The following is a 26,523-nucleotide window of genomic DNA, read 5'->3' on the forward strand; positions in this document are numbered from 1 at the left end:
GAGAGAGAGAGAGAGAGAGAGAGAGAGAGAGAGAGAGAGAGAGAGAGAGAGAGAACAAACAGTTCTTTTATAGAAAGCCAGGCTCCTACCTGGCTGTTGCTAAGTAACTGTTGGGTGTAGCCTGGAAGAAATGCTAACAGCCATGCCTGTTTAAGGAAAGGACTGTCCATCCAAGGCATCAACCAAGAGTTAGTAACACTCTACAGCCCCTGGTTTGTAGATGACAGAGAATTCGAGCATGATTAATTAAAAAAGCAAGTTGGCCCAGATAGAAATCAAATGAGCAGTAAATCACTAAAGACTTGAAATCATCAACACTAAACCTCCCTATGAGGTTAATATGCTTCATAAAGTCTTCAAAACTTACCTGACCCTGGCTAAAATCTTCCAGCTCATTTTTGCTGTACAATACAACCAAGTTCCAAGTTTCACACCATTGGGAATCTGTGAGACACAACTTCCCTAACAATCAGCTATAGCTTTACTTGGTGTGGGCCTTCTGTGGTGGAAGAATAGAAGGCTCACATCTCTGTTCCCACTTCTTCTGATAACATTGTCCTCTTCCATAGATAAAAGTCTGTATTCTTGGTTTCATTTTCATTGGACAAATTATAAGTTGGGCAAGATTTATTTAATAGCTAACTACTTGGTAATAGAGGGGAGATAATAAAGGCCAAGTCCTGGGTTTCAACTTGGCCACTTCCCTATCTTCTCTTAGTAGACAGGGAACAATTAATTGTTAGTTGTTCCAAAGGCTATATCCTCTCCCTTGGTGTCTCTTTGCCAGTTCCAATGACAGTCTCCTCTCTCCTCTCTCTCTCCTCTCTCTCTCTCTCTCTCTCTCTCTCTCTCTCTCTCTCTCTCTCTCCACACACACACACACACACACACACACACACACTAGTGAGTTTCTTTCCAAAACTTCAGAAGTCAGAGGTGTCCAATCCCCTTATGGTTGAAGTTTCAGACAGTTGTGCATCGTCTGGGATGGGTGCTGGGAATTGAACTCAAGTCCTCTTGAAGAGCAGTACATATTCTTAACCACTGAGCCATCTCTCCAGCTCCCCTTTCCATATCAGTCTCTTAACTTGAGAATTCAGTACCTCTCCGATGATTCTCCTTTTAAGAAACAACTTAAATCTAATATAAACTTTGGTTTGAGCCCAACTCTAGGTACTTTAACATATATTACTTCCCTCAGTCCTATTAATTTTTGTATATCTAGGGTTGGGTCAGTCTCTGGAATACAGATGTTTGGCTACAAAGGCACTGTGGATGGAATATGAACCCTGGAGTTAGGCTGGGTTTAGATCATAGCTTCTATGTAGGTGTGCTACCTTGGGATGGGGATTGAATCTCTCAAAACCCTCAAAAATGGTCATTATTTCCAAGATCCCAGATGCATATCACACACACACACACACACACACACACACACACACACACTCAGTATAATTAGTAGAGGCTTATAAAATTATGCATATCATGTATTCTATACATTAAATGAATGATTGCATGGAAACTGATTTTGAGGAAAGCAACTCAAAGGGCTTGTGTGTGTGTCCTGAAGCACACAAGGTTCAAGCACAAATGGGAGACGGACTATGTCTTAACCTTCTGGTTCTAGGGACTTTATTACCTCTCTTCAAAGCTGGTCTCTGGAGAAGTGCTAAAGTGAGTCATGACCTCTAGGCAAGAGGTTAAGTAGATATCCTTCCTCTGAGGCACACATGGAGTCAAAGTGAAATTTCTTCTTACAGTAGTTCAGTGTGTGTGTGTGTCTGTGTGAGTACTTATGCATGCATGTATACATTTATGCTTGTGCCACAGAGTACATGTGAAGGTCAGAGGATAAATTTCAGAAGTCTTTCTTTTCAATATGTGAAGTCTAGGGATCGAACTCAGATCATTAGGCTTGGTCACAAGTATCTTTACCCACCGGGCCATCTCACTGGCCCTGAAATCAAACATCTAATATTCTGGTTCAAGTCATAATTGCATTATAATTCCAGGGCATTTGCAGTTTCTTCTGAAGCCCATCTCTGGACCATGTGCCATCCATTATTCACCCTTACTGATTGAGAGGTCACAAAAAATAGTAGAAAAGAGATTTGAAAGTCCAGATGCAGTTTAGTTGGAAGCAAGCCTGGATATTATTGTAATATCTAGCTCATGAAGTAGTAATTGTCTGAGTTCTGGTGGCACCAGCCTGTTGAAATGTAAAATAAAAGCTTCCAGAGGCGTCATGTGGTGAGAACAGAACATTATGTGGCTCCTTCTATAGGAAAAGGAAAATGAAGAGAGGGTTCAAGTTTTCCTAAGATATGATATGTCCATTGGCTACTGTGTGGGACAACAGAGGGTAGCTGGCTCACTATGAAACAGAGAATGGATCTGACTTTAGTTACAGTAAATTTGGGGTACTTGAGAAGCAGTAAGTGTAGAATATCCATCAGGGATCTGGAGATACAAAGGTCTGAAGGAAAGCAGGACATTTCAGCACTAGCATCAGGAATCCATGATGATTAAGGGGAAAGACTAGGGTCAGACCAATGATTTATGAATATTCGTCTCGAATTTGAGATCAAAGGAATCAAGAAGGCAGATCAATTGATTGAGGGAAACAATGAAGAGATGAAATAGTAGAGTAACAACCAGGCACTTGATCTTGAAATAAGCCCACATTTAGGGGCAAGAGGAAGAAGTGGGCCATGTAAGGCAGCTATAAGAAGTGCAGACAGAGTACAATTGGGGGGTTGTGGTATGGAAGGGAAATACATTTGCACTGCTATAACCAAAATGCATATCAGAAACAAAGAAACAACTTAATGGAGAAAATGCTTATTTTGGATTGGTTTCAGATGTGTTTTCCTCAGGGAGGGAAAGGCATGTCTAAGCTCATGGCTATAGCAGTATGTAGCAGGGGCTGCTCACATGGTGAGGATCAGAAAGCAGAGATAGAGAGCCAAACCAGGGTGAATTAGAACCTTTGAAGATCTGCTCTACTGCCAACTAGGGCCTGTCTCCTAAAGCAGTGGTTCTCAGCCTTCCTAATGACTCCCCCAACCATAAAATTATTTTCATTGTTACTCCATAACTGTAATTTTGATACCTTTATGAATCATAATGTAAATATCTTATATTCAGGATATCTGATATGTCACTCTTATCCCCAAAGGAGTCATGACCCAGAGGTTGAGACTCATTCCCCTAAAATCTCCATGTCTCCCATGCAGTAGGAAACAAGCATTCATATTATGAATCCTGTGAGCAACATTTAAATTCAAACTGTAACAGAAAGAGGAAAGGAAGGGAGGGAGAGAGAGGAAGAAGAGAAGGAAGAAAAGGGGGAAGAGATGGAAGTGGGGATACAGAGTCACTCAAAGGGACAATTCAGCAGAGACTGGACAGCTCAGAAAGACAGAGAATGGAAACAGAGGACTCAGTTGGATGTCTAAATGTTTAACAGATAGAGATAAGAGGGAGGGGCATCGTCCTATTGATAGCAGACAGCATTAGAGAAGACACATGCCCTCTAGCCTGAGAGAGAGAGAGAGAGAGAGAGAGAGAGAGAGAGAGAGGGAGGGAGAGGGGGGAGGGGGGAGGAGAGTGAGAGGGGCAGGGGAGGGGGGAGGGGGGAAGACTAGGAGACTGCGAGGGAAAGAGAGGAGGGGAAAGGGAGGGAGGGGGGGGAGAGAGAGCAGCACAAGGAATTCAAAGTCTGCTTGAGCTTCAATGTGGATGACTGAGAAAGTCACTCAAGTGTCTGGCAGCCTATTAGTGATCAAATAATTTTTTTTTTTTGCAAAGGCAGATGAGAGAGCTGGATGAAATTTATGTCCAGGTTCTAGGATTTTTTTTTTAATTTAAATTATAGGCTTGGATACTTGAATTGATGACTTAGGAATTTCTACTGTCTGAACCATGCTAACTTGAATGTGAAAAGCTATTACTGTCTTCTCTCCTGACATCTACATCAGAAATCTTTTTGAAGTCTTCAACTCCTCATACTTTGTTATCTTATTTGATTAACCTCATGGGGGTAGATAATACAAGCACTATAGTTTCCCAAAGTGAGGCTTTGACAAAGGCTTATTTCCAAAGGGACAGTCTTTGTGCATAACTATGCCAAAACTCAAAGGTGGGACTTTTGACTCCTAATTCAGTGTTTGTTCTATACCAGAATTTCCTCTAAAGATATATTCAGAAGTTATTGCCACTCACTTGAGAGTCTTTTTTATTTTAATCTTCCAGGTTATGCAACCCAAGGTATAGAAGAGAATGTATCATTTCGGTTAGTATATAAAGCAGTACTGTTTATGTGTTGTGAAATGCATGTGTGTGCACGCATGTCTATGTGTTATGATGTTTATACATAGACATGTATACATCTATGTGCATATGTCAAGGAAGGGGCATTTTCAAGTTATTTTTGAAGCATAAAGCTTCTCACATCTCTTGAAGTTCAAAGTTGCGAGGGCATCTCTTGGGTAGCATAGTTGCCAAAAGCATGGCTCATTGCATGGTTTCAGACAAGTTTTGTCCCTTTCCACTGCCTCGGTGGACCTGTAACATGAGGTTGATATATGTTGTAGAGAGACTTGGAAGACTAAATGGAGTCAGCTATGGAAACTGCCAAAGTCTCTGATCTTCCATTTATAACACACACTATCCACCATCACCAGCCAGCACAAATACTATCCGGTGAAGGGTGGCTCAAGATGGCTATTCTACTTCCAGGATCCAAATAGAAATTATTTCTGACTATTGCTTGTGACCTAGGTTTGGCTCCTAGCTACTTCTTTAACCTTGAGCAAAAATCCAGTTAGGGAAAAAGGTACAAGTGATAGATTTAAAAAAAATGGCTTGGGTAAGTTGTCTGGTATCTTACTTTTGGTTACTATTGGTGTGATGAAGCACCACAACTGAAAGCAAGTTGGGGAGGAAAGGGTTTATTTGGTTTACACTTCTATATCATTATTCATTATCAAATGAAGTCAGGGCAGGAACCTGGAGGCAGAAGCTGATGCAGAGGCCATGGAAGAGTGCTGCTTGCTGACTTGCTCCCTGTGGCTTGCTCAGCCTGTTTCTTATTCAACCCAGGACCATCAGCTCAGGGATATCACCACCTACAATGGTCTGGGCCCTCCCACATCAATCGCTAATTAAGAAAATGCTTGCCTATAGCCTGACCATATGGAAGTATATTCTTGATTGGAGTTCCCTCTTCTCAGAAGACATTAGCTGTGTCATGCTGACATAAAACTAGCCAGCACATCTGGGTATGGTATAATGGTTAGAGTTGGCATACAAGTTCTTGGAAAATGCATTACTGTAACCAGGGCTATAATCCCCAGCCCACTAGAATGACCCTTTCACAGAAGTGGCTGTCACTTTGCTCATACAGTGGAGACATAATGACAGAAAGCATGGCAAGAGAGGAAAAGAAGGAAGAAGATGGCTAGTCTGTGACAATCATGATGCACCTACCCTTTGCCCTGCATAGAGGGACTAGAGTTATAATAATTTCATTTCTATTGTTGTAATAAAATATTACGATAAAGTACAACTTAAGGGAGGAAGGGTTTATCACAATTGCAGGCTATAGTCTGTCACTGCAAGGAAATCACAGTGACAGCTGGTCACATCACACCTACAACAAGAGCAGAGAGAAATAAACGCATACATGCTTAGTAGTCATCTAGTTTTTTCTACTCTTACATGAAGTGGGAATTTTTTTGATTTCTTTGAAGATTCACATAGTCCAGGACCTACTCTCAGAGTGACAATTAAAACAAATAAGAAAAGCTCTCACAAGGTACCCATTGGCCAACCCAATACAGAAAATTACTCATTGAGCCTCTTTTCCCAGGTTATTCTAGGTTGTATCAAGTTGGCCAGTAGAACCTGCCATAACAACCAGGCTCTAGGAACTGCAGGCAAAGGAGCTGGAAGGGAGACAGTGGGAAGAAGAATAAACAGAGACAGAGGCTGGGAGAAGTGATAGTGTTTCTATTCCCTTAAAATAAAACACAGCAGACTCTGCCGAACTGTCCTAAATCCAAATGTAGGCCAGGGTCTTTTAAAGATGGGTTTGGAAAGTGATTTTCTAAAGCAAATCCAGGGAGATCCATATGATAAGGTTACATCCTGGGTTTCCATCGAGTTATCATCCTAGTTAGATAATGGCATGGAAGAAACAATTTCAACTGAATTGCTAAATTATACACACACTTTACACTGGCCCACAGCAGATAAGGTTTTGTTTTGTTTCATACGTAGAGCGGTAGGCTAGCCAAGCCTTGCAATTCTGCTTGAGTTAATGGAAATCATGCTCCAAGGAAGAAGTGACTTAGAAAGACACAAATCATTACCATGGCATTCATACTGCAACTCTGAGTGAATTAAGTCTCCTCTAGGGTTGAGAACCAGGGAAGGCAACTTTTCTGCTTGATAGATTGTGCTCAGGATCTGGGCGGGTGAGGCTGAGTGGAGCATAGTGTCCTCCATTGGTTCTCCCAGCCTGTGGTTTTCTTTACTGCTCACAGAGGCCTCTTTTATCAGGCGAAGGCATAGTTATAATTCTTTCTTTAAAAAAATAACTGAGTCCTGGAGCAGCTTGGTGACCACATATAGTTGTAATGGGGTCAGCATTTAAATAAGGTGTGGCTTTATCATCTATGCTCCTTGACGACTGCAGAGGTCAGCCTATGTTTGACTCTATACTCTCTGTGTCTGCTTTGCAATGTCACAAACATATTCTCCCAAGCAAGGATCTCACTGGAGTTCAACCTGTATATTTTTATTTTTTCAAAAAGTTCCATAAAAGACCTTTCTGTGAATAAGAGCATAAGGATTATCACAAATCACTAGAATTAATTCTACACTGGGTCAGGGAAATAGATGTGGAGTTTTTCAAAGGTCTGGTAAATGCTCAGTTTGTGTGATGTTTTCAAACTCACCCTCTACTTCAACAAGATAACACAAAAAACCATTAGCTCGTTTATTCATTAATTCACTCAGAAAATGTTAATGGAAACCTACAGTATGTATATGAATCGTCATTTTAGATACAGAGAGTATGGGCTTTATATCGTATATGAGGGAGGCAGACAGTAGGTAAGCATATTGCATTTCAGGTACAGTTAAGAGATGTGACAAAACACTGCAGAGTAGATGGATAAATGATGGAGTGGAATAGACTGAGAGAGGTGGGGAGATAAGAATAAAGTCATGGAGGAAGATGTCTAAGACACACGTCTCATTGCTGTGCAATGCTGTTGACAAAAGCAACTTTTAGAAAGGGTTGTCTTAGGCTTATAGTTCAGGAGGATGCAGACCATTGTGTCAGGAAAGGTGACAGTGTCAGGAGCCAGAAGCTGCTGTTCTCACAGACAGGAAGCAGACAAAGATGAATATTTCTTTCGGTTCACTTTCTTCTTTTTACGAATTTTGGGATCCTAGTCCATGACAGGGTGGTACCCACATTTAGGAGAGGTCTTCTCATCTTAGCACAATGTAGGAAATCCCTCACAGATCCTGTTAAGTTGACTGTTAGTATGAACTATTCCAGAAGAAATCTGAAATATGAGAGCAAGAGAGTTTTAAGTGGAGACAATTACATATGCAAAGCCCCCAAATTTCAAACAGATTGAATTGGAACCCAATATTCATAGGGAAGATGCGGAAGAGGAAGTCACAAAGGAAGCCAGGACACATGCAGTGCCTTAAAAGTCTAGGTATACAACCATATTTTGCTGGTTGTGAAGTAAGACAACTTGATGAGGCAATAAATAGAGAAGTAATGTGCTCTGAGCTGCCATTTAAAGGAAGCAACTGAAAAGAGAGGAGTCATAGAAGCTATGGTTTTGCCCCGAGTGGTAGGATGGAAATGACAAAACAAGTGTGGCTAGTCTTTGGATGTTTTCTAATTTTTCTGGTGGATTATATTTAAAGGCACAGTGCCAAATCAGCTCACCTTGGCAAGAGATATAGCTAGAGTCAACAAGAGACTCAAAGAGTGATCTAGGTATAATACTCCAATATTAAAAGCAGGAATAAAGGAGGGAGTTGAAGGAAGAGATAGAGGCATGGTCATTGTGGGGAGAGCTCCATCAAATGATGCTGAGAGGATGGGCCAGATGAGATGTCTGCCAGCCTGGGAGTTGCTAGCATTGGAGAGGATAATTTAAGTGTAGCAAATGTGGCTAGAAGCCTGATTGGAAAGGGATCCAGGAAGACAACACAAAGAGGAGATAGACACAGCAAAGACCAGCACATTTCATTTTAATGTAACTACAAAATTCATCAGGGAAGTGGAGTCCTGACTGGAGACAGTAGTGGCAGCAAGAGAGACTATTAAAGGCAAGCAACAGTTTGTGGTGTTTCTTCTTCTCTTTTTCATTACTTTTTTCAAGATGGGTCTTGCTATGTAGCTCAAGATGACTTTGAACAAGAAATCTTCATGCTCTGCTCTGTGTACGGGGCTTATACAGATGTTACATGATACCCAGTCAGTTCAAGATGTTTCTATGTAGATAATACTAGCCTGGAGGGAGCTATGTTGGTGACTACAGGTAGGATATCTTTGAGATGAGAGCTGATAAGACCTGGAGCCCAAGGAGGAAGCAGTGGTGGTAGAGGCATTGTGGGAAGATCTTGCTCTGGAGAATCCAGAGACAAGATTAGAGATTCAGGGAGGTGAGGAAGTTGGCAGCAGGCCTGTGTGTAGTTTTCACTTCTGATAATATCAGTGTTTTTCAGTAAAGGAGAAGGAAAGTTGTGAGATGAATAGGGATGTTGTTTGTCCTCCACCTTAGTTTACTTCAAAGCATGGTTTAATGAAAAAATTGCCTTCATGTTTCTCTATTCAAAACACCAGTGATCGTGATAACATGTGCATATACTAACTTTCTGTTAGTGCTAATGAAGGAACCACAGGGGCTTGAACGTGCTAGGGAAGCACCTTACCACCGAGTTACACCTCCAGCTAGCCAGGACTTTTCATGAAGAATTTTTGTGGAGAACTTGTCAAATACTAACATCATCTTTGAAGATGGTCACTTCCTAATCAAAGCACCACCCACGGATCACAACTGACAATGTAATTCTGTCCCTCGTGAGGAACATCAAATAGGGTCTTGTTTACATTCTATTCACTTGAAAATGTCTCCCTTTCCTCTTGGGTCTTATAACCCCTTTTGCTTTTTAGATACTGACAGCCTTCATTTCATTTCTGATCTATTAACATGAGCGGTGACTATGAGTCCAAATATTCAGCCTTCTTGCACATTTAAAGAACTTCAGTGGACACTTCAGTAGATGTCCCCATCTTTTTTCCCTATACAGTGACTGTCAGGCCTGGGTACACATCAGAATCCCTGGGAGAATTGTGAAAACTCAGTACCTTTGGCCCCATTCACACAGCATCTGAATTGAAAACCCTGGGATAGAGCCTGAGCAAGTGTATTTCTACAAGGTGATGCTGATGTTTCTGGCTTAGGGGCACCCTTTAAGAAATGTCCTGGTAAAGTCTGAGAACTATTTATTCGCAGTAGTTTTGGGGTGAGGGCCAGGCAGCTGTATAACCTCTCACTGGACCTGCAGAAGTGGTGGGGGAGATGCTAGAAGAATGGCTCAGTGCTCACTACAATCCTCTCTCTTGCCCACAGAAGTTCCTAGATGACTCCTAACAGAGGAGACCCTGAGCTGAGTGGACCTTTGGTCCCCCCTGCATAGCATCTCTGATAATTCTTCTGTTTGTCCTCCTCTGAAAACAGTCATGACTGTAGCATCCCCAGGCTGCTTTCATGTTTCAAGTCTTGATCCTTTGTGCCCCTGCCCAACCTCCTCTCACCCCAAATCGCCTTTCCCTGCTCAGATCCATGATCTCCGGCTTTCCCGTCTGCTGCCAGTTTCTCCCAGTGAGCCCACAGTACAGGATGGATGGGCTTTATAATAACCCCTGCAGGCTGCCGGGGGGGGCCGGGCCTCCCATTTGAGTCTAGTGAGCCTTTGATTTCTAAACAGATTAGCAACACACAGAAGTGAAGCCCACAGGAGAGGGTGGAGGGAAAGGACCAGCTCTCCACATGACACATGCCTGCGGTACATCGTGACTGGCAGGTGAAGGGAAAATCTATTTGCAGCTCCCAGCAAGCTGCATGCTTTCTAAAGCACTTGCATGGCCTAAAAATATCACAAAGGGTGAGAGTAAGAAAACTTTAGTGTGGAGTATTTTCAAAAATTTAAAAATAGAAAGGCCTTTGGTAAATGAGAGTCACCAGTTGCTGTCCTGCTCACCACCTACAGGGCTTTCAGGATTCTCAGCAGACAGCAAGTGGCCAGTGTGGTGGGAACAGTGACATTCTTTCTGGGAACAGAGTCACACCACCAACAGATGGACAGCTGAGTCAACTGTGGAGAGAAGAAAGTACCATGTGGTGGCCTGCGCTGATTGAGATTGACAATAAACCAGTCTGGGAATTAATGAGACCCAATAGGTGTGGGCTTTCACTTCTGCTTTGATGACCCACTTTGTCAGGCTTATTTAGCCTTGGTCTCAAATCAGTGATGCCATGAAGCCTGCAAAAGGCCACTACTTTTGTGTCTCTTCCTCTTAGGAGGCTGTGTCGACCTCCCCATCCCCCACAGCCTCTTCATTCATCAGAAGCTCTGTCAGGTGGACAGTTGGCTCTTGTTTTATTTTTGCTGCTTTTCTGAACTGATGATGGATCTCACAGGGAAATGTATCTGTCTGTGACCCAGATAGATCCTGGGCCATGGGAAGTGAGGTCATATCAGCATCATGCAGAGGACAAATGATTTGTATTCTCTAAGGGATTCTGATTGGGCTCTTTGAGGTGTGCTCAGTGGGGAGGGTTTTAGCTTGGGAGCTCAAGTTCTCACCAACTTCCCTGGAGAATCAAGGGCAGATATGTGGACTGCAGGCCCAGGAGAAATCTAATTTACTGTAGACAGTACATCTGTACAATATCTGTACAGATAGCTGAAAAAGAGAATGTTCTGTAAATGTTTACTGATTAGATACATAGGTAACAGACTAGGCTGATATTTTGCCACAATGGGGCACTTACTATCAAGGGTATTGGACTGGATTTGGTTGGAGATTATTCATTGAGAGGTGAAATGAACTGTTTTAGGGTACCCCAAAGTCTGGCAGGTTCTCAACACAACAGTGCCTAGTCACACATGTCTAAACATCAGGTTATCCACTGCATGCCAGGGGTCAAGGCCAGCTGTTTCTAGAGAGACAATTAGTAGGGTCACTGTGTCAACAGTGTCAACAGTGTGCCCAAACACAGTTATAAGCTGACCAAAATGTATGGCCCTGTTTCCCTGAGCAGTCTGCGAACAGTGTTATCAGGCCTGCGAGTGTTTGTAAATGCCTCTTCTCAAAGACAAATTAGGTTGATAAATGCTACAGGTTGCTAAATTCCCACGGCATTCTGAACATTCCATGAGGCTAGACAGTGGATATTGCTAAGATGTGGAAAGTTCGTTATATTAAATGCAGCCAAAGCTGCTAAGGCTTTATGGAGATACTTAGATACACACATAACCTGCACAAAATGTCTCTGATGGGGTTAAGTTAGATAGAGAAGACGGGAGGACTGCCTAGTGTCTTGTCAAGAGCTTTATTGGTGAAGATTCAGAAAGATGAACTCTTGAGTCTGGTATTTTTTTTCTGTTTCACAAAGCTTTATTTTCACTTGGCCAAGACTTGGGAGAGGCTCCCGGGTGGTTACAAAATTGCCTAGCGGCTTGAGGTGTTCATTCAGGTGGCTACTCTAAGGTGGGCTGGAGCAAAGCAGAGCAGGGAGCCCCTTGAAGGCACAGAGGCCTCCTAGTTGTGCTTGAGAGTGAGGTGCTCAAAGAGATACTCTCCCAGGGATGCCTGGAGCCCTCCGGTCTGCGCTGACTGTGGCCCTGTCAGCCTACGGAGGTTGGTCAGGTGGTTGCCCATCTTCTTGATGAGCTTCACTTCCTTGTCCAGGAAGTGGCTTTTCAAGAAGTCACAGAGATGAGGGTCTGTACGAGAAAAACCCAGGTCATGCAGATGCAAGAGAGCCTGGTTCAGGCTCTTCTCCAGGCCCAAAGCAGCTTCCATGGCCTCGTGGATTTTACCCCATTCATCTTGAGACGGCTTCTTCACGTCCTGAAAGACGGCACGGCCCCCGCGATAGTTCTGCAACTGGAGGAGATGCTCGGCACCCTCGTGCTTCTCCTTTGCCAATTCGCGGAAGAATTGGGCTACATTCTCCGAAGCCACATCATCCCGGTCAAAAAAGAAGCCCAGAGAGAGGTAGGTGTTGGAGGCCCGAAGGTGCAAGTTGACCAGGTGGTTCACAGCAGCTTCCACTTCGGTGGAATAATTCTGACGAATCTGAGAGGTCATGGCTGATCCAGAGTATGAGGCTAACCTCTAATGAAGACAAAGACGGCGCTGGCTGGTCCTAGGAGCCAAAGGCGTGAGGAGATGTAGGGGAGGCGGTGACTGGAGAGACTTGTAAGGCAGCTGGAAGCTAATAAAGTGGAAGTTCCCGGGTCCAAACACTGTTGGAGTAAGACATAGATCCACTGGACCTCCGAGGCGCTGGTCTGAGCCCAGTAGTTTTTAACATATACCTAAGTCTAAGAAGACTCTAACTTAATGTCTGAGGTTCAGAGGAATTCAGTGACTTTCTCAAGGGTTCATCAATAGTTTAAAGTATAGCATTCAAGTAAAAATCCTGACCTTAGAACGTAATAGAAGGTTCTTTTCATAATTGAGTATCTATGATGTCATGGAAGGTTAGGAATATTAGGTAAAAGAGTATTACTGAGTATCTTGTGCATACCTTGAATGGTGTCAAGTACTTTATATTCATGGGTATTACTAATTCCTAAAATATACTTTTAGAGTCTGTATTAAAAGCATGCTTTTTGATTTCAGTAAACCAAAGTTCAAAGAAGTAGCTAGATTAGCACCTGGATGTCAAATATGTTAATTTGACCTAGAAAAAAATGCTTGGTTTCTATTATCACATCCCAGATGGCCAGAGTCAGTCAGGGGGCTCAATAGATAGGCTAGTCCTTGCCCTTATCTACTACCAGAGTAGAAGGACACTCAGTTAAGAGAAGGTAGAGGCCACAGTGGCCTTGGTACATAGTAGAAGGTTATGCATAACCTCTTTGGTTATCAGGAAGCCCAAGCTTGAAAGAGCAGAGTTCTAGTAAGAAATTCAAGTTATAAATTAAAACATGAATCAGTACTCACCTCTCTCTGAATCTCTACCTTCCTCTATTTCTTTCCTTCTTTAATCCACATTATGAAGGAACCTAGCTTTCTCTGGTTCCAAAAGAATATTACAATATTTGTAAAAGTCTCATTCCCATGAATCCCAGTATGTGAAACAAGGACCAATAGACAGAAGTTAAAAGAAGGCCACTTTAAGCCATTTGTTGTGTCACATGCCTGTAATCTCAGCACGTGGGTAATTCGTAAATTTAACGTTTGGGTAATCAATGACCTCAAGCCCAGCCTGAGATACAGGAGATCCTGCTAGGAAGAAAAGAAAGAAAGAAAGAAAGAAAGAAAGAAAGAAAGAAAGAAAGAAAGGAAGGAAGGAAGGAAGGAAGGAAGGAAGAAAGAAAGAAAGAAAGAAAGAAAGAAAGAAAGAAAGAAAGAGGGAGGGAGGGAGGGAGGAAGAAAGAAGGAAGGAAGAATGGAAGGAAGGAAAGAAGAAAGAGACACTTCAAGCTACAAAGAAGGACTAACCTCATAGCCAGTGCATGTATGTGGGGTCTGTGGGATGAGTTTCTTCAAAACAAGCTAAGTTCTTTTTCTTGGAAAGTCTGCAACTACTTTGAGATTTACACAAATGCTTGCACTGGATGATCTCCAAGGGCCTAAAAGGTCCTAAGAGTTCTTGACCAAGGGTGAGATCATCAATAGTAGACTGGATTCTTTGCCTTTTCTAACTTTTCATCAAGCAATGCCTTTGTTTAGTGTTTGTATCCTATCCATCAAGACTGATGGCAATGGTGATTAGCCTAAAACTTTCTTCAGGTGAAAACAAAGCTCTAGGGGGTGGAGAGAGATGGCGTAGCACTTAAGAGCACAGGCTGCTCTTCCAGAAGACCTGAGTTCAATTCCCAGCAACCACATGGTGGTTCACAACCATTTGTGATGGGATTCAATGCTCTCTTCTGGCATGTCTGCAGACAGTGACAGTGTATTCATATACATAAAAAATAAGTAAATAAAAGTATTTAAGAAAGAAAGAAAGAATGAATGAAAGGAAGGAAGGAAGAAAAAGAAAGAAGGAAAGAAAGAAAGAAAGAAAGAAAGAGAGAGAGAGAGAAAGAAAGAAAGAAAGAAAGAAAGAAAGAAAGAAAGAAAGAAAGAAAGAAAGAGCAAGCTCTGGTCCAGCTCTAATGGATTATCCAGTGCCAAAAAGAGGATCTGGAGTGCAAGTTTCTCCAAGCCACACCTAATGAATATGCATGACCCTACTTGATGTTCAGGATATTGAAAACCAAGAGTGAAAGCCACCAGAAGGTAGGCCAGTCTGTCCAAGTCCTCTCCAGGTATTGTCTGCTTCTTCCTGAAGCTCAGTGTGAATAGAACTATGAAATGGCACAGATGTCATGGGGAAGGTCAGACCACTGTCCTTTTAAGGTGTCTTCTAATCAAAGGCTATGGTTTTTAATGAGGAATCTTTCCTCAGCATAAGGCCTTGCTCTCTGCCAACTCTTTTTTTTTTTTCAGATGGAGGAAAACCCTTAACAAATCTTCTCAAGTCACATATATATTAAAATGAAATACACACCCATTCTCTGACTCAGCAATCTACTTTTGGATCTACACTTAATAGAAATGGAAGCTTCATATCTGAAGAATATTCATGGTAGTTTTAGTCATAATAGTCCATGACTGTAACCAACTGATAATGTGGGTCGATAGCATAATGGCAAGTAAATAATGGTGTATTTATTCAATGAAACAGCATGCAGCAGTGAAATAAGTAGTGATGAGCACTATGTGAAGCAATGTTGACATCACCCACAGACATAACAGTGAGTGGAAGAGATTAGACAAAGACAGATACTGCCCAATTCCATGGCTATAAACTCCCCAAATATCAAACATAATTTATAATGAAGGAAGTAATAGTTGTTTTTAGAGAGGAGAGATTAACTGATATTGTGATTTCTAGAAAAGTTCTGTATCCCAGTCTGTTGGTGAATAAGTGGAAGCACTTGAACAACTTCGGTTTGTCAAGTTGTACTGATGTATAAGGCATAGCTCATACGAAAAACATAGGAGACCACGGTTTCTTTCCCTTGGAAACTGGGCTTTGCTCTGGATTCTTTCAGCATTCTGTGTTGACAGAAACTCTCTCAGACTGCTGCTTTGGTGAACTGGTTCTAAAACAAAAAAAGCTATTGTGCTGATACTAATGTAACCACTAATTATGGGAGATACTCGATACACCATATGATTATGTGAATTTGGAAAGGCACTGAATTAAATTTTGGCTTCCAAATCTGCATTCTGCTTCCAGCTCCCCCAAATTATTATATGTACGTGATGCATTTGTCTTGGGGAGGGTCTCTGTGTTCTCATTGATAAGATAAAGAGCTATTCATCAAATTACTGAACGAATGTTTATGGAAGGCCTACTGTGTGTTAGGCATCACATTTGGGATACACGAGGAACAGATAAGTCACTGTCTTATAGAACTGAGAGATTTGACTGACCTAGGGCATGTGAAACTCCACAACACAAAGGGCTGGAGGACTATAAAAATTTGTAATTAAGACATGATGATTCCAGTCAATGCTACATTCAGCACAACAAGGTAATATTTTGCCCCAGGAAATCAGTAATTTAAAAAAAATAGTCTTCTCAGTCTTCTGTGTATATAACTATTTACATTTAATTGGAAAACTGACTTTGTACTGAAATTTTCAATTTCAAAAGTCCTTTTAGATAATAATGTGTCATGAATTGAGAAAGGTTTAACATATAGTGAGTTGGAATATAATATAGTTGTACGTTCTGTGCTTAATTACACTTCCTTGAACCAGAAAACTACAAAATGAGTAAATAAATACAAATAACATTATTTTTATAGATTCATTTTAAACATGCAAGTAAGTAATTGTTTCTGTATATATGGAGGCATTCAAAATAAAGTTAATAAAAATATATCACATCATGCCTGCCTATAAGCAGTGTCAAATAATAGGAGAATATGTCTTATATTGGGTATGCCTGTAGTAGTGCCTTGACCAGAATTTTAGTTCTCAGTGTTTATGGACCAGAGTGTGATTCCAGGACAAGGGAAGTGAGGATATACCATTGCCACCATGATTACCTGCCGAAGAGCTCAACTTTATTGGAGACTCGGAGAATCAGGTATTATAAGCACCTTTGATACACACAGTGGTCCTGCTGTATCTGTAGTTCCATAGATTCAACCAAATTTGGACAGAAAATGCCAAGTGGGAAAGTGCCAAATTCTTGAGAAATGTGAAAATTCAATTGACCATGTGCTAGCTACAATGTCAAATCTATGCAAAGGAAGTGACCTATAGGTATACCCTGAGGCAGCCCCTGTTCCTTCACAGCTCCCCAGGCTTTCTCCAGCACTCATTTGAGCTTTGCTTACCTTATGTCTTGTGCCTGTGCTACACAGTTAGGAACATGCTGTTTGTATATCAACCGAACATGGAGAGAAGTTTTGTTTGGTGAATATTTACTAAATAATACAGTATAACAACTAGTTACACAGCATTCACATTATGTGAGATATTTAAAGTCCTGGAGAAGTAGTTTAAGGTATGCAGGAGCATGATGCTTGGATCTTGGTCGTCAACTTGAGAGCATCTCGAATCAACTAAGAGACATATCTCTGGGCAGGTTTGTGAGGGAATTACTGAAGGAGTAACTGAGGGAGAAGACCCACCCCAGAGTGGGCAGTACTATCCTGTGAAGGCCAGATATAAAGAAGTCTGAGGGGAAAATGGGGATGCTTTCTGCCTGCCCACCTTTGCTCCTTGATGTCTGTGTTTACTCTGTTGCTACTATTGTTGTTACTTTCTTTAGCTAACACTGGAACACAGCTTCCTTGGCCCACCGATATGGACTGAAGACCAGCAACTTTCCAGGACTGCTCCAGGCCTTTAGCACTTGAGTGGTACTGCTGAGGAATCCAGATGAGTGGACAGAGAAGATACTAGGCTCTCGGTCTCTCCACCCTGCAGAAAGTTATCAGCTAAGTAAATGTGGTAAGTTGTCATTATGATGCCATTCTGCTGGGTTACCGACGCTAGAGTAGAGGTTCTCAACCTGTGGGTCTCAGTGCCACTAGAGTTGAATGATTTCTTTTCTTTTTTTTTTTATGGATTGCCTAAGAACATCAGAAGAATGCAGATATTTACACTATGATTCATAACAACAGCAAAATCACAGTTATGAAGTAGCCACAAAAATAATTTTATGACTGGGGTCAACACAACATGAGGAACTGTAGAGAATGGCTGCAGCATTAGGAAGGTTGAGAACCACTGCTCTAGAGAATCTAGATTGGGAGGTTGCATGCAAATACTATATAAGCGTGTTTATCTCTTCTGTGTTTAGGTATGTGCACACAATTGTTTGGGTGTGCACATGTATGTGTGGGTGTATGAGTATGTGTGGGGCAGAAGTTGGCGTTGGGTATCTTCTTCAATGGCTCCCTATCTTACTTTAGTAAAACAGGATCTCTCACTGAGTCTGGAGCTTGCTACTGTAGCTAGATTGGCTGGCCATTGAGCCCTGAATCTGCCTTTTTCTTCTCTTACCAAGCTCTAGGGCTACAGATTTCCCAACTTTTTATGTGAGCACTATGGATCTGAACTCAGGTCCTCTTGATGACTCAGTAAGTACTTTAATCTCCACGCCACCTCCTCTACTATGCAAATATTGTGAGATATGAACATTTGTGGATTTGGGTAGTATATGTGGGAGGTACTCCTACAGCCAACAAGGGCTGATTCTATACTGGCTCTGTTCCATTGGCTGGTGTTACCTCTCTCTCAGTGGTGTTAATCTCCCTTTCCCAATTCCTTTACCTATGGGGGTCACAAGAACTCGCAAGGCTTTTGTGGGAAGTCTTTTCAGAGACTCCACTTGGGCTCCTGAGGAAGGATACTGTCAGTGTGGCTAAAACAGAAAAAAAAAAACATGAGTGTGTGGCTTGGGAAAAGAGGGGAAGGCACAGAAGGCCCATCTCTGCAAGGAGGTCCATGTCTACCTTTTGGTTCTGAAGAAAGCGTGTGGAGGAAGGGTGTGGAAGTGGAGAGCAGGTGCAGGGCTGTTTGTTAGATTATTCTTCATACTTCTCTGTGTTCTTGAACTATTTCAAATTTGAAAAAAAAATGAGGTTGCATCAGCATTAATTTGTTTCAAGGGAGCTCTGATTGAATGATTATGCGAAGCAGTTATGTGTCAAATAGTAATAAAATTTGCCACTAGTTTTTAAATTAAGTTAATGTACCTAAGTATAATTTCGATAGAATTTGACTAACAAAATATTGAGTTTTCTCCAAATGTCATGGTCTAATTTTTATTCTAGTTGAGAGATCTCACTTGATAAACTTTTGATTATGTTTCCAGTTGTCTTCCCCGAGCACTTTGTAAACAGGGTGGGGGGGTGATTTATCTATTTTCTGGTTGGGAAAACTATTACTCCAAGGAATTTAGTAATTCATTTGTGATCACTCGGCAGTGGAAAGTTAGGAGAACAATACAGTGTTCTGCCCTCTTCTTTTATATTGTGATCTCCTCTCTACAAATGGTCTAGAATATGAAGTGGAATACACATGCATGTGAGTTGATCAGCATAGGAGGTATGGGGTGGGAGGCAGGTGTAGACATTATAATCTTTACAATCTAGGGTTATATAATCAAGTAAAGGTGGGGGCAAACACAATGACCATTTCAGCCTACTTTTCCAAGTGTGAGGGAATAGTCACAGGAGGTTGTGCCTATAGAGTATCATCTGAAGCAGCTCCCACACAGCTGTTTACTAAGCATCTATTGTGTGCAGGGACTACTATTAGCAGTGCTCAGTTCTAGACTCTGCCTAAGTTTCCAAGTCTCTCTTAACCCTTCCTTAGATGTGCATTAACTGCATTTTGTCCCCTAAGGGACAAATGGCAATTTGTTTGTAGTAGGAGGTGATTTGAGGAACAAAGTCAGATTCAAGCCACAGTACCAACCACAATATCCAGTTCTGCCCAACCATGAGGATCACCCCTCCTTTGAAATTTCATGGCATCACATAAGTCAAACATTTCAAGGGGTTGAACTTGCAACTTGGACTCAGAACCATACTTTCTGGAGGCAACTTGATCGGTTGTTGCAATGGTCAATGGGTAAATACAGGAGAATAACAGTTGTGGACCTCGGAGCCTTTGACACTTATGACTGATGGAGAAAGCCATTTGTATCCCCTTGATTTACATGTAAAAAGCCCAGTGCAAAATTACAGCTGAAAGGTTTGTTTTTCTTTCTGCCTCTTCTAGCTGAATGACATTTTAATGAAGGCATTCTTATGGCATAAAGGCAAGTGGCTTGGCCTTTTCTATATGTTTTCCAGACCCATCACTGAGCCCAAGAATGATTAAATATCCCTTCCATGCTGGGGTCCTGAGAACTGTCCCCTAATTCTCAGGCTGCTCTTACACAGTTAGCACTCCCAACATGTTCCGTTTGGTCTTTGAGTTGTTATAGCAAGCAGTGTTAGAATAAGGGAGCTGAAAGTTTCAATGGGAAACAAAACAAAACAAAACAAAACAAAACAAAACAAAACAAAACAAAACAGGATCACTGCCAGCAATAAATTCTCCTGTGGCTTTGGTCGGACCCAGTTAGAGAAGAATTTGGATGCTCTGGATCACTTAGCAATGCTTGGGTTTTTTTTTTTTTTTTACTTTTCATCACAGCTCAAATTCTCCCTTCATCGCTCCCTAACGATGGTCAAGACTGCATATCAGTGTCTAAATGATAGTCTCCTTCCTGGACAAATGGCCCAGTGACAGTATTCACAAATCATCTTGCCTCCCTCTTTTTAACTATATGCCCCTCAATGTCGAATCACATAATCAAAGTAAACTCAAGTCTTTCCGATTATGACTTTAGAGCACCTCTTGAACTCATTCTTGGATTTCTAGTCTGTTCTGCTTGTCTCATTTTAGTTGTGATTAAAAAGCCTGTGATACTGTTCTCGGACTCCTGTCTTACTCTGCTTAAACAAACACATTCTTCACATTGCAGCGTTATCTTCCTAAGGAGCAAATCTGACCTTGGCACTACCAGGAGCTCACTATTGCCCTTATGATAAAGTTCTTAATGTGCCCTTGATCTTCAGTACATCATCTCCGGATATCTCTAACATGTCTCCCTACATTGTGTGTGGCTTGCTTTGTTCGCAAGTACTGCGCTTCAGATAAATTTGTTAAATCAACAACTTGGAGCTTCAGGGACCATTCCTCCCTTTGTTTATGATTCTGTTATTATGTCTACTCGCCACACACACACACACACACACACACACACACACACACACACAGAGAGAGAGAGAGAGAGAGAGAGAGAGAGAGAGAGAAAGACAGAGAGAGAGAGAGAGAGAGACAGAGAGAGAGAGAAATACACACACACACAGTCACAGACAGACATACACACACAGAGAGAAACAGATAGACAGACACACAGACAGACACACACACACACACACACACAGAGAGAGAGAGAGAGAGAGAGAGAGAGAGAGAGAGAGAGAGAGAGAGAGAGAGAGGCAGGCCCATACCAATTCACTTCTTTCTTAGAAGGCTCTGGTGACCCAAGTTTTCCTCATTGCCACCACTATAGCCCAATTTCAGTGTTCCACAACTGAAACATATCTTAGGCTGAATTTCCCTAAGAAGAGTCCAGAGTGAAGATTTCTGGGAAATCAATTGACAAAGGAGCATTTCCAGGGAGTAATTGTTAAGCCACGTTCCTCAAAGAGAGGGCTACTTTGTAGCTGTCTCTGGAGCAGCTCTAGTGACAGTAAAGTGACAATCTTAGAAAACATGGGGGCAAGGAGCTGGAGTATTTATTTGTACTTTATAAGTGTGGAAAACAGAATTCCCAGGCTGGCCTGCCTTCCTTTCTTCCTTCCTTCCTTCCTTCCTTCCTTCCTTCCTTCCTTCCTTCCTCCTCTTTCTCTGTCTCTCTCTGTGTCTCTCTCTCTGTCTCTCTCTCTCTCTTTCTTTCTCTCTCTCCCTCTCTCTGGTGGTGTAAGCAAAACAGACTTAGACTTTATTCAGCATTCCTCTTACTTAAGGGAAATATACTGTGTCTTACTGTACCTGGTGTTATGGTCTGGATACTGTCTAGAGTCTTCTTCTCCACATGGCGGTGGGCTTGTGACTGGTAGGGCATCTGTGAAGATGAGAAAAACACTTAGCATAGAACAAGTGTTCAAATATGATTCTTCAATGAATGATGAGTGGATGGATGATCAACTGAAGAGAGGACTTAACAGCCTGCATCTTCTAGCAGTGGCCTTTGCAATAGCAGCCTTCTATAGTCAGCACCAACATACAGGCACAGTTTTCCAGAATTTGAAGATATAAGGTCCTTCCTGTGAGAGAAACTGTCATGCATTCTCCGGAGAAAGAGGATCTCCCTGTCTCTAGGGACCTGAGAGGACTAGGACTTATTTATACTTCACTGCAATCACATGTTTCACAGAAGTCTACCCTTCCAGGCTCAGGAATCTGGAGGCTGCAGACAGCAGGAGCATGAAGCTCTGTGCTGCAGAAGCAGTAGGTAGCTCTGGGTGCGCTTTCATCTTGAGAGCAGTCAGGGACCATGTTCTCTCAGGTCCAGAAGCTATTGCTGAAGATAAATCCCTCACCTTTGCTATTCTGCTTGACATTGAGGACAGGGGGAGTTAATTTCATTGCCCAAAGCCTCACTGACTGGCTGGCATGGGTGACAAATTGCAAAGCCAGATTGTCACCCAGGACCGGAAGCTCTTGCCTTTTTTGAGGTCAAAATTACTTCATTACTTTCAACAGTGCATTTTAAAATTCTTCTTCCTTGTGCTCCAAATACCTGCCCATTATCTAAACATTTGCTTAAACATTAATTTTCCCAGAAGCCGGGTGTAGTGGTTTAGCTGGTCATCCAAATTCTAGAGAAGTAGAGGCAGGAGGATCAGAACTTGGAGCTCTTCAACTGCTTAGAAAGTTTATGGTCAGCCAGAGTCTCAAACAGACAAACAACCTTCCTAACATAACTGAGATGTAATCCACACAAATTGAAATGGGACATTTTGAAACCTGCAGTGTAAAGGGTTTTGTCAAGTGTACACAGCCACACGTGGTATGTATAACCTCTGCAACCACCATGTACAACATTCTTGGTCCCGCACTTATTTTCTTTGTGTCCATTTGCAGGCAACCCAACCCTTCCCCCCAGTCCCAGGCACCCACTGATCTGCTTTCTGTCACTATGGATTAGTCTTGTTTGCTTTCGAATATGACATGATATAAATGGAATCCTACACTGCAGTCTTTCCTGTTGTCTGGTTTCTTTCACTCAGCATAATTATTGGGGGATCCAGCCAGGGTTTTGCATGCCTGCATAGTGTGCTCCCTCTTATTGCTGAATAGTGTTTTACTGTATTGGTACATGAGAATGTGTTCATCTATTCTGTTGTTGGTAGACATTTGAGTCGTTGCTAATCTTTGGATGCTATGAGTAAAGCTTCTATTCACACATTCCATTATAAATTAAGCCTTTGATTAAAGGCTTCCTGCATTCATATATTTTTATTTCTTTTGAGTAAGTGTCTAGAAGTGGCATGACTCAGTCATATTTAACTTGATGAACAGGTACAAAACTGGTCTCGAAAGAGGCTGCACCATTTCATAGACTTGCCAGCTATGTAGGGAATCTATTTGTTATATACTCTTGCCAAACCTTGATAGTGGTAGGTCTTTCTTCCTTTCTCATCTTTCCTCTCCTCCTTATAATACTTGAGATTCAACTCTGGGCTCATGTATGCTAGGCAACTGCTTGATCACTCTCTTAGTCAGGGTTTGTATTCCTGCACAAAACATCATGACCAAGAAGCAAATTGAGGAGGAAAGAGTTTATTCAGCTTACACTTCTACATTGGTGTTCATCACCAAACGAAGTGAGTACAGGAACTCACACAGGGCAGCAACTTGGAGGCTGATACAGAAGCCACGGAGGGCACTATTTACTGGCTTGCTTCTCCTGGTTTGCTCAGCCTGCTTTCTTATAGAACCCAGAACTACCAGCCCAGGGGTGGCACCACCCACAATGGGCCCTCCTACCCTTGATCACTAATTGAGAAAATGCCTTACAGCTGGATCTCATGGAAGCATTTCCTCAAGGCAGACTCCTTTCTCTGTGATAGCTCCAGCCTGTGTCAGGTTGACACACAAAACAGGCCAGTACAATAACTAAGACATATTCTTGACTAAGGCCTTTCCGTTTTAGAACCACTACTCTGTGTCTCATTTGCATATTGACAAAGCGTATCAAACAGTTTCTCATGCACTGATTGGTTATTTGTATTATCATCTGCAGATGTGTCTACTCAAGTTGTTTGCCCATTTTTATTAGGCATTCTTGCATTATTGTTGAGTTCTAAGGGGTCTGTATTCTGGATACAAGTCCTTTGTCAAATATATGTAGAATAAATATTTCCTCTTGGTTTGTGGATATTTTTTTAAAGCTGTCATTTGAAGAGGTGACGTTTCACATTTTGATGCAAACCAATTTATCGTTTAAAAAATGGTCTATCATTTATATTTTCATTGTCATTCAGCAATATTTTGGGGGAAGGACAGATTCTCATTATCTATTTCATGCTGCCTTTGAACTCAACATATAGCTTCGGCTGGTCTCAAATGCTCTGTCTTCCTGTCTCAGGCTTCCAAGTACTGTGATATTATGTAGACTCTACCATGCCTAACTCACCTATAAATCTTTGTCTACTTCAGTGTTACAGAGTGAGATATATATATATATATATATATATATAAATATATAAATATATATATATATATATATATATATTGTGTCTTACTATTTAAACCTTTATACTTGAGTTTGTGATTTTTTTTATCTGAGACAGGTTTTTCTTTGTAATAGTCCTGACTGTCCCAGAACTCTCTATGAAGACCTGGTTGGCCTCAAACTCTCAGAAATCTGCTTGACTCCGTCTCTGGAGTGCTAGGATTAAAAGTATGCATCACTAGTGCCTGTTTGTGTTTATGATATATTTTTTAAAGCTCCCCAAGCTTCTCAAATCTCATGAAAAGCTTCCATGCTGAGGCTGAGCTATGATTCCATACATAGGGGATTGAAGTAGGGGGACCCTTGTCATAGGGGCTATCTCCTTTAAGGTCTTCTGTGTTTCTGGAGGCAACCTCCATTAGTGCAAGGTCCCGAGCCTGGGGAAATGTGTAATTGCAGAGGGACATTTAATGAAGTGCTCTCAGAATCCTAGGCTACCAGGTCTAAGGAGATGACTTGGTGGGTAAAGGCACTTCGCACGAAAGCCTGATAACCTAAGTCTGGGTGCCAGGAATCCTTGTAAAAAGCTGGACACAGTTGTGCTTGTAATCTAATGATCCCTGTGGTGAGATGGGAGGCCGAGATGGGAGAATCTTTCAGAAACTGATGGCCAGCATGTAGTACGAAACACAGCAACAAAACAATAAGAGAGAGTCTGCCTCAAAACCAAGAGGCAAGGTAAGAACTGACACCCAAGGTTGACCCCTGGCCTCTGTGTGCGTGCGTGCTGTAGCAGGTGAGCACTCACGCGCACCAACAGTTGCACATGCAAACCACACACAGGCACACACACAAACAGGAAAAAGAAAGTCTAGAGGTCAGTGGTCACGTGATGACCTTTGTCCTTTTCTGACACTATTTCCTAGTATGTAGTATTTTCCTCAAGGCCAAGCATGGTATCACATGCCTCTAATACCAGCACTCCTAAGGCTAGGGCAGAGTGATTTGAACTTTGAGCCCATCCTGGGTTGTACAGTAAGACCTCCCCAAAAGGTAAACAACAACAACAAAATAAGTAAAGAATAAAATAAATCAAACCTCCTCTGTGAGACTGGCCTAGGATGAAGGAGAGAGAAAAGGAAACACTTAGCAGAGTCATATGCTCAGAAGGCTAAGGCTAAGCAGGGCTTTCCCTTCTTATCACTGTTGCTGCAGCAAGATTACATTTTGTGTTATTTGAATTCCAAGTAGAGAGAGCCTGGCCTTCATTTTTGCAAAGCTGTGTCGAGGCCATGTGTTGTTGGTCCTCTGTCAACTCGTTCGAACCTTTACTTTTACACTAGAGCTCATGGTGCATTTGGCAGGTCATTGCTCTGGTGTGACTGGACTTGAAGAGCCGGCCTGATGAAGCTCAGAGGCGGTGGCCACCCTTCAGCGGTGTGTCAGAACATCTTTAGCAAAGCTTGTTCCATGGGACTTAAGAATGAGTCTGTGTGGGAACTTGCTGTTTATTCTTAGGAGCAGGGACAGATGAGAACAATGGGAAGCCTAGACTCTTACTGTCACCACTTATATGGTCACGTCATCTCCTCCCTCAAAGTCAGAAACTGTACCAGTAAGTGAAGTGCAGTGGTAGCAATAGAAGTGACTACGGATGTGTTTTGAAGCTTGTAGTTCTGACCTTTGGGGTTGACTTCCCTTTCAAATTTTACCTGTGTATCTGCACATACATTTTTTTTTCTAAAATCTTATCTGAAAAGTAGTGCTTTAACAGTAGGAAGGCTGCTAAGGTGCCTAATTTAGGTGGCCCTCTGTATATACAACTCAGAAGTTCCTTTATCAGCTTATTGTACCTTTTTCTGTCATATTTGGTAATACTAGTATCTCATGAATTTGCTGTAAGGGTTAAATTGCTTCCTGGAGGTGTGTGCTGGATAGGCCAAGTGCAAGCAATCAACTTGGTGAGAGCTACCTAGTATTGTTTTTTTTTTTTTTCCTGCTTGAAATTGCTTTTTCCTGTCTTTGAGTAGTGTGCACACACCGGGCAGTACCCGAGTGTTTGGAAAAGGCCTTATCTGCAATTAACATTCTTCCTTTGATCAACCTTGAAAGTCCTTAGGTAGTAGATTAGTAATTAACAGCCAAGATTCTTGCTAAACTCTATTTAATGTACCAAAAAGTCTCCCGGTTTCAATGGCATTTGATGGTTTCTGTCCCTACTTTTACTCTCACCTTCCAAGAGGCAGTCTCTTCAAGAGGTTCAGGAAGTTTTGACTGAGTCTATGAAAAGCACCTTTCTGATCCCGGCATTCCTGGGGTTCTCCATTCCCTGCTCCAGTCTTCAGTACTGCTGAGTCCTTCAAACCAGCCCACTCCTTCATCCTGTAAGATGGTGTGTGAAGAAGGTGCAGATGAAGAAATGGGTACA

The 26,523-nt window shown here is 41.9% G+C and overlaps 1 pseudogene; it reads right to left on the reverse strand.

Annotated features, from left to right (window-relative positions):
• Nucleotides 1-11,866: 11,866 nt before the first annotated feature.
• On the reverse strand, nucleotides 11,867-12,418 carry LOC114621537 (annotated as a pseudogene).
• Nucleotides 12,419-26,523: the final 14,105 nt, after the last annotated feature.

Source organism: Grammomys surdaster, unplaced genomic scaffold (genome assembly GCF_004785775.1).
Source record: "Grammomys surdaster isolate TR1022 unplaced genomic scaffold, NIH_TR_1.0 182, whole genome shotgun sequence".
Taxonomy (NCBI): domain Eukaryota; kingdom Metazoa; phylum Chordata; class Mammalia; order Rodentia; family Muridae; genus Grammomys; species Grammomys surdaster.